Genomic DNA, 7,147 nt, shown 5'->3' with positions numbered 1-7,147 from the left:
CTCTGTAAACTTTCACCCAAATCACAATTAAAAAAAAAAAAAAACATTTAAATATCAATGGAGATAATCATATTATTTTTTTCACTTAGATATATTAAAACAAATGGTATTAGTGGTGGTGTCAAATAAATAGGACAAAAGGTTGGTGTATCTTGTTTCTTTTTCCCCTTGTATGATTCTTACTTTGGCCTTTTATTTCCTTCTTCCTCTTCTCTGCCACATCTCCAAGAGCATACCAGCCCTTCTCTATTTACCTCTCCTTCTCAAATAGCAATGATTTTCTATAGCTTTCACCTACAGTCCTGATTATTTTTAAGCCTTATTCCTGTAGTCAGTGCTGTGAATTTCCCAGCCTCTGACCTATGTTCAGTATTTTAGCATTAATATAGACTTATCTTTCTAGTGAGGTTTTTGCCCTTCACCTTTGTACTCTGTTCTCCCCACAATTTATACAGTCTCTTCAGACTTCCTGCTGTCTGCACACAGACTTGCAGTCACGGTTGAAGCTCTAGTGGCAGGTGTGTGGGATTTGGTGTCTATATCTCTGCAGGTAATTATTATAGGTAACTTGAACTTCATGGTATTTTCTGTCTCCTAGTAGTACTAAAAGTGTGAGTTACATGTGGTTTTATTTGTCTTCCTTGCTGATTGCATAATTTTCCAGAAGCCTATGTGGAGAAGTTCAGACCCATGTAGCTGCCATTACCCTCCATATACAGAAGACACAAACGTGTGTTTTGGATAATATACTTGAAGCAGCAGAGCAGTAATTTGGGGTATTTAATTTTTTTCCCCTTGGAAAAAGCAATTCTGAAAAAGAAAGACAAGTGATAGTGCTAACAGAATTTTACAATTAAGAATGTGATGGTTCATAAGTTCAATATAGAATTCTAAGATAAATTAAAGAAAAGAGTACCTAGCTCAGTGGTGACTCATAGCTATGTGGTGAATAAATCCATAACATATTCTGTAAAGAAATGGGAAGAGCAATTTGAGAAAATCTTCTGGCTAGAGTTGAGCTAGTATAAAAATTACTCATCAAGAAAGAGATAAAACTATCTTAAAATTTGATTACCATTGCTAATGCTTTTACCACCAAGTTCTTCACAGTCAGGTTTGTATCATTTTCTTGCTCCCTTCCTCCATCCATATTTCATCCCTATCAAATTCCTCATCCTCACACACAAGTTAACCACCTTTTCCACTTTCACAACTGCTTAGCTTCAGTGTTATAATATATAGACTCACTGAAAGTCTGAAGGAAATGCATATGAAGTTCCATATACCTATTGAATTTTATGTGGAAAATTTAACTTTCTTGATATTTACAATTTGAGAAATTCTTGGGATACATTCTTTAAATGTCCACATTTAATTTCAATTCCTTATATATACCTTTAAAAAAAAATATTGTGATTTGGGTGAAAGTTTACAGAGCAAATTCATTTTCCATTCAGCAGTTCACATATACTTTGTCTCATGACATTGACTGCAACTTCCCACAATGCAACAGTTTCCCTCCCACTTCCTCCCCACAGTTACCTCTTCCCTGTGTCCTTCCCTCCCGTGCACTCCTGCCCCCTGAGTTGTCTCCCTGTTCATATTAGCCCTCTATCCTCCCATGATTGATATCTCCAAGGAGTGTATCTACCTAATGTAAATGTTCAGCTCATATTTCTGCCTCTTGCTTGGCTGGAAGCCAGAGGAGTGCATTCAATTCCAGACCTGAAGGGCAGCTAGGGGACATAGTCTCAGGTGTTTCACCAGGCTCTACCAGACCAGCAAACCTGGTCCTTTTTTTTTTGTGATTTTGAGTTTTGTTCCACATTGTTCTCCCACTATATCTACCATTTTTAAGCTTTTCAAGATAACTTTATTGATATTTTAGAATTTGGGGTGTTATTCTTAAGGACTGATGATACAGTGGTTAAAATATTTGCCTGCTAATCAAAAGGTCTGTAGTTTGAACTCACCAGCAGCTCTGTGGAAGAAAGATCTGACAGTCTGCTTCCATGAAGATTTATAGCCTTCGAAATCCAATGGGGGCATTCTACTTGCCTATAGGGAATCAACTTGATGGGTATGGGTTTAGTTTTTTCGGTTATACTTAGCATGCCCATACATTTTATCAACTTAGATTACAATCTTCCTTAGATGGTTTTTTTTTTTTCCCAAACTGAAAAATCTCTCATTTTTAGATCACCTGAGATAATGATGAAAAAAATAAATGATAATAATAGATAATAATAAAATGAAATTAGGAGAAATTAGAGCTAAGGTGGGAACTCTGGTGGCATAGTTCCTAGGGCATTTGACTGCTAACCAGATGGCTGGTGGTTCACACCCACCAGTCACTACTCAGCAGTAAGACTGGGCAATCTACTTCTGTAGAAATACCACCTCAGAAACCCAAGGAGGGGTCACTATGAGTCGGAATCAACTCTATGGCAGTCTGTTTTTTTTTTTTTTTTTACAACTAAGCTACTTGGAAAATTAAAGGATGACTTGTCAGAGAGATAAATAAAGAAAATTGAAACAAAATGATAATAAAGGGAAGGAAAAAAATGTAAAAGGAAGAGGATAAGTTTTCCTCCCAGTTCTAAGGCATATGAGTGATTTCCTTTATTTCTTCCTTATTTCTAGAAAAATAGTGCTTTATTCATGTGAATACTTCACTAATTACCTGCAAAAGATATTGACTGATACAGAGAGCAAGTATTACATTTTGCTGGAGAAAACTCTAGAGGGTTAACTTCTGGTGGGTAGGTTTCCTCCAAATTGCCTCAAACCATCTGTTCTACATGTGATCACATCATTGACATCCCTAATCAGCAGGCAAATGGCAATGTTTTGGCTATTTGACTGATGTATATGTTGTACTCACATCACTCCAGAGGCAGAGAAGCACAGCCTAACCCCCTCAGTTCATTACAAACTGTCACTGAAAATGAATTGCCTCTTTGCCACAAAACTCATGTTCAATGCATTAGCACAGAAGTATCAGCAACAACTGATATAAGCCTATCTTAGAATGTGAGAAACAACATGAAATTGAGATGAATGGCTAAAGAATCATTTAAAAACACAGTTACCATTGAGACAACCCCAACTCATAGTGACCTGACTCATGGTGACCCCATGTGTATGTGTTCCATATACTCTCCAATGGTTGATTTTTCAGAAGTGGATTGTCAGGTCTTTCTTCCCATATATGGGTGAATTTGAACCTCCAACCTTACAGTTAGCAGCCAAGAACATTAACCATTTGTGCCACCCAGGGACTCCAAGGATTCTTTTAGAGAAAAGAACTTACATAGGTTCTTAAACAAGCAAGAACGCTTTAAGAAACACATGATGATTTCATATTTTTCTTAAACAGGACCAACACTTGTATGTTATTAACATCCATTCTGATCCATTTCTGAAACCCAATGGTATAAATGACCAGTCTCTTACCATAATTCATCATCTTTCTGCTTTCTCATCTCTTACTACTAAGGTACAACTCTTTGACATCATGAAGCTCTCTAGACTTTTAAGAATGCTCTTCTTGCCCAACCTATTGTCTTTTTTGTACTTAACTTGCTTCCAACAGTATCTAGGTGAAATGTAACAAAATTGTTTTTTGTTAATGAATTTATTTTTTAAATTACCTTTTATTTATTACAAATGATCTGATTTTTTTAAAAATGACATACAAATTCTAAGCCAATTTATTTCAGTGGAGAAAAAAGCAAATATAATGAAAAATGTTAAGCAAGTTATAGTAGGGTGATAGATATGGCAAATAATTATGAAGATTGTACTTAATGACTGAATTTCAAAAATAATTGTCTATTGGTAAGGACATTGTACTGATGTTAGTAAACTTGATTTCTAGTTCAGCCATTCAGGCTGTCAGTTACTACCTAGAGATCCCAGAAAATCATATAAAATCCATATACTTCAATTTCCTCACCAGTAAAAGAGGAAGTTAACCTTCAGCTTCAACTTGAACTTGCATATGAGCAATTGATGTTTTCTTTTTTTCCACAGTCAGCTCTTTGTCTTCTTTTGACTGATAATTCTGAGCTTCTCCAACATCTCTTTCCACATAAACATTTATGAAACTTTATGAATAGCAGTGAAACATTGTGTGATATGTTGTTGGAAACTTCTAATTCTACCACCCATAAATTACTATTTATCTATACTTCCTTCTTGTCTTTGTCCCATACATGTCCATTAAACTGTTCAATACAATCCCTGGAGCAGTGGGTCCCAGAAAAGGATAAATAAAATTTTATCTGATATGTTCACTCTTGCCTATTAACTACTCTCACCCTTTAGCTAAAATAGGAATAACAAGAATACTAATTCTTTTGCTCAGAAGAAAGACTGGGCAATATACTTCCTGGGCAATCTACTTCCATTGAGATACCGCCTCAGAAACCCAAGGAGAGGTCACTATGAGTTGCAATCAATTCATGGGCAGTGAGTTTGTTTTTATTTTTGTTTTTTGTTTGTTTGTTTGTTTTATTTCTTGTGCACCTATCATATCTAAACATCTTGCTATTTCATTTTGTTTTTACAACATCCTTATGAGGCAATTATTGTTATTATACCCATTTAGTAGATGAGGAAACTAAGGCTTAAATGGTTAAGTAATCACATTGACCAAGGTTGCAAAACTAAGACATAAATTCAGATCAGTACCATGATAAATGCTACACTGAGAATGACTATTATGTGCTGCTTGAATGTCACTAACTCAATTTGGAGTGAATGCTCATACTCCCTAAAAAGTAACCCTGTTGTTGTTATGTGCCGTAGAGTAGGATTCCGACTCATAGCGACCCCTCCTTTGAGTATCCGAGGTGGTATCACTACGGAAGTAGATTGCCCCATCTTCCTTCCGAGGAGTGCATAAACTACATAACCAAAACGAAACTCACTGCCGATGAGTTGGATCCCACTTATAGCAAGTTGGGTTTCCAAGGCTGTATCACTATGGAAGTAGATTGCCCAACCTTCCTTCCAAGGAGTGGCTGGTGGGTTATAAACTACATAGTAGTGTCCAAATTCAGGTAACTAAGAGTCTTGGTAAAAGTCCCAGAATATTTTTTCTTCTAATCCTCATATAGCCACTATACAGATTAAGTCCCAGAAATAATCCAAGAAAACTAGAGATCCCCGTTTTAGATATGAAAATTAAACTAAACTCTAAGTATGACTTTAGTTTAGCTTTGCATAAGAAAAGCCTAGAAAAAAATAAATAACAGAAAGAAATGCTAAAAATATTACACATCAGAAAAGGAAATGTCAGACTGTAGTTTGTTTTGAGGCTTGCACTGAAATCTAGATATTTTTTTTTCAACTGTTATTGTTGTTGTTATTTGCCATCGAGTCAGCCCCGACTCATAGCGACCCCTCCTTGGGTTTCCGAGGCAGTATCACTACGGAAGTAGGATTGCCCAACCTTCCTTCCGAGGAGTGGCTGGTGGGTTTGAACTGCCAGCCTTCTGGTTAGCAGTCAAGTGCCTTAGGCACTATGCTACCAGAGCTCCTTTTTTTTTTCAACTGTAGGATATCAATAAAATGCAAAGGTGTGTCCAGTGTCTATTCACTTAAATTGTTCCTTTACCTACAAGTAGCCTGAAGCAAAATGCAGGCACATAAAACCCATCACTATGTAGTGATTGGAGCTCTGGTCATGTAGTGCCTAAGGAATTTGACTGCTAACCAGGAGGCTGGCAGTTCAAAGTCACCAGCCACTCCTTGGAAGGAAGGTTGGTCAATCTACTTCTGTAGAGATACTGCTTGGAAACCCAAGGAGGAGTCACTATGAGTGGAATCGACTCGACAACAGTGAGTTCAGTTTATTAGTTTGGTGTGTAGTGATGGTTGATAAATTCTTCAGTCTAAACAATTCCGTAATGCTAAACAGATTATATTGAGGTCAATTTTCAGAAACAATGCATTGGGCATGTTCAATCAATCCAGAGGGGGCCTTAACAGCACATGTGGAGAGCAGGTTTCTAGGACAACCAACTGATATCACCAGCCTCAAAGTTAAGTCATTAAAAATTTGAAGAAAAAAATAACAGGAGCTCTGGTAGCATAGTGCCTAAGGCACTTGACTGCTAACCAGAAGGCTGGTGGTTCAAACCTACCAGCCACTCCTCAAAAGGAAGGTTGAGCAATCCTACTTCTGTAGTGATACTGCCTAGGAAACCCAACGAGGGGTCGCTATGAGTTGGGTCTGACTCTATGGCACAAAACAACAACAACAATAGCCCCTCCTCAACATTAGTCTTTTTACCTATATAATTACATGTAGTACAAATAATTCTGATCCCTTACTCCAATGTTAAATTCATTTTGGATTTTAATGTATGTTGAAATTGAGAAGACAAACAAGCTTTTGTCAACATCCTGGGAGGGGTAATTTAATTCTTGCTTGATTCTATAGATGTGTACTTTATTTATGATTAGTTATCTCTGAAAACTGAAAAGTTACTCTGAATATTTCATAAGATGGTATATGGGATGTTGTTGTTATTTATGTGCCATTGAGTCGTCCCCGACTTATAGCGACCCCTCCTTGGGTTTCCAAGGCAGTATCACTACAGAAGTAGGATTGTCCAAACGTAATTCACATACATTCACATTTGGACACAAACAATTTTCAATAAATAGACTGTCTTTCTTCTTTTCATATAAAATCCCTGAATATTTGTGAGATTTAAATTTATTTTAAAGCCATACAATGAATGGTTTAAAGACAATTTTCTAGTATCTTCCATTGTGAGTATTATACTGAAAGATCAGAAAACTGACAGTGAGTGTGCAGATTTTCTCTTTTAAATAAATCAAACCCATTGGCTCTAAGTCAATTCAGACTACTAGCGACCCAACAGGACAGAGTAGAACTGCCCTATAGGGTTTTCAAGGCTGTAATCTTTATGGAAGCAGACTGCCAAATCTTTCACTCATGGAGCAGCTGGTGTGTTCAAATCACTCTTTCAGTTAGGAACGGAGCACTTTAATCACTGCACCATCAGGTTTCCTTTCTTAAGTAAGAGACTTTTACTTATTTAAAAAAAAAATAGTCTAAAATATTTGCTCAATATAAAAGCATTCATACAAAGTTCCTAATATAAATTTC

Source organism: Orycteropus afer, unplaced genomic scaffold, assembly GCF_000298275.1.
Source record: "Orycteropus afer afer isolate SDZICR_OR568_19922 unplaced genomic scaffold, OryAfe1.0 scaffold00081, whole genome shotgun sequence".
NCBI classification, from domain to species: Eukaryota; Metazoa; Chordata; class Mammalia; order Tubulidentata; family Orycteropodidae; genus Orycteropus; species Orycteropus afer.
Note: the sequence above shows the minus strand (reverse complement) of the source record.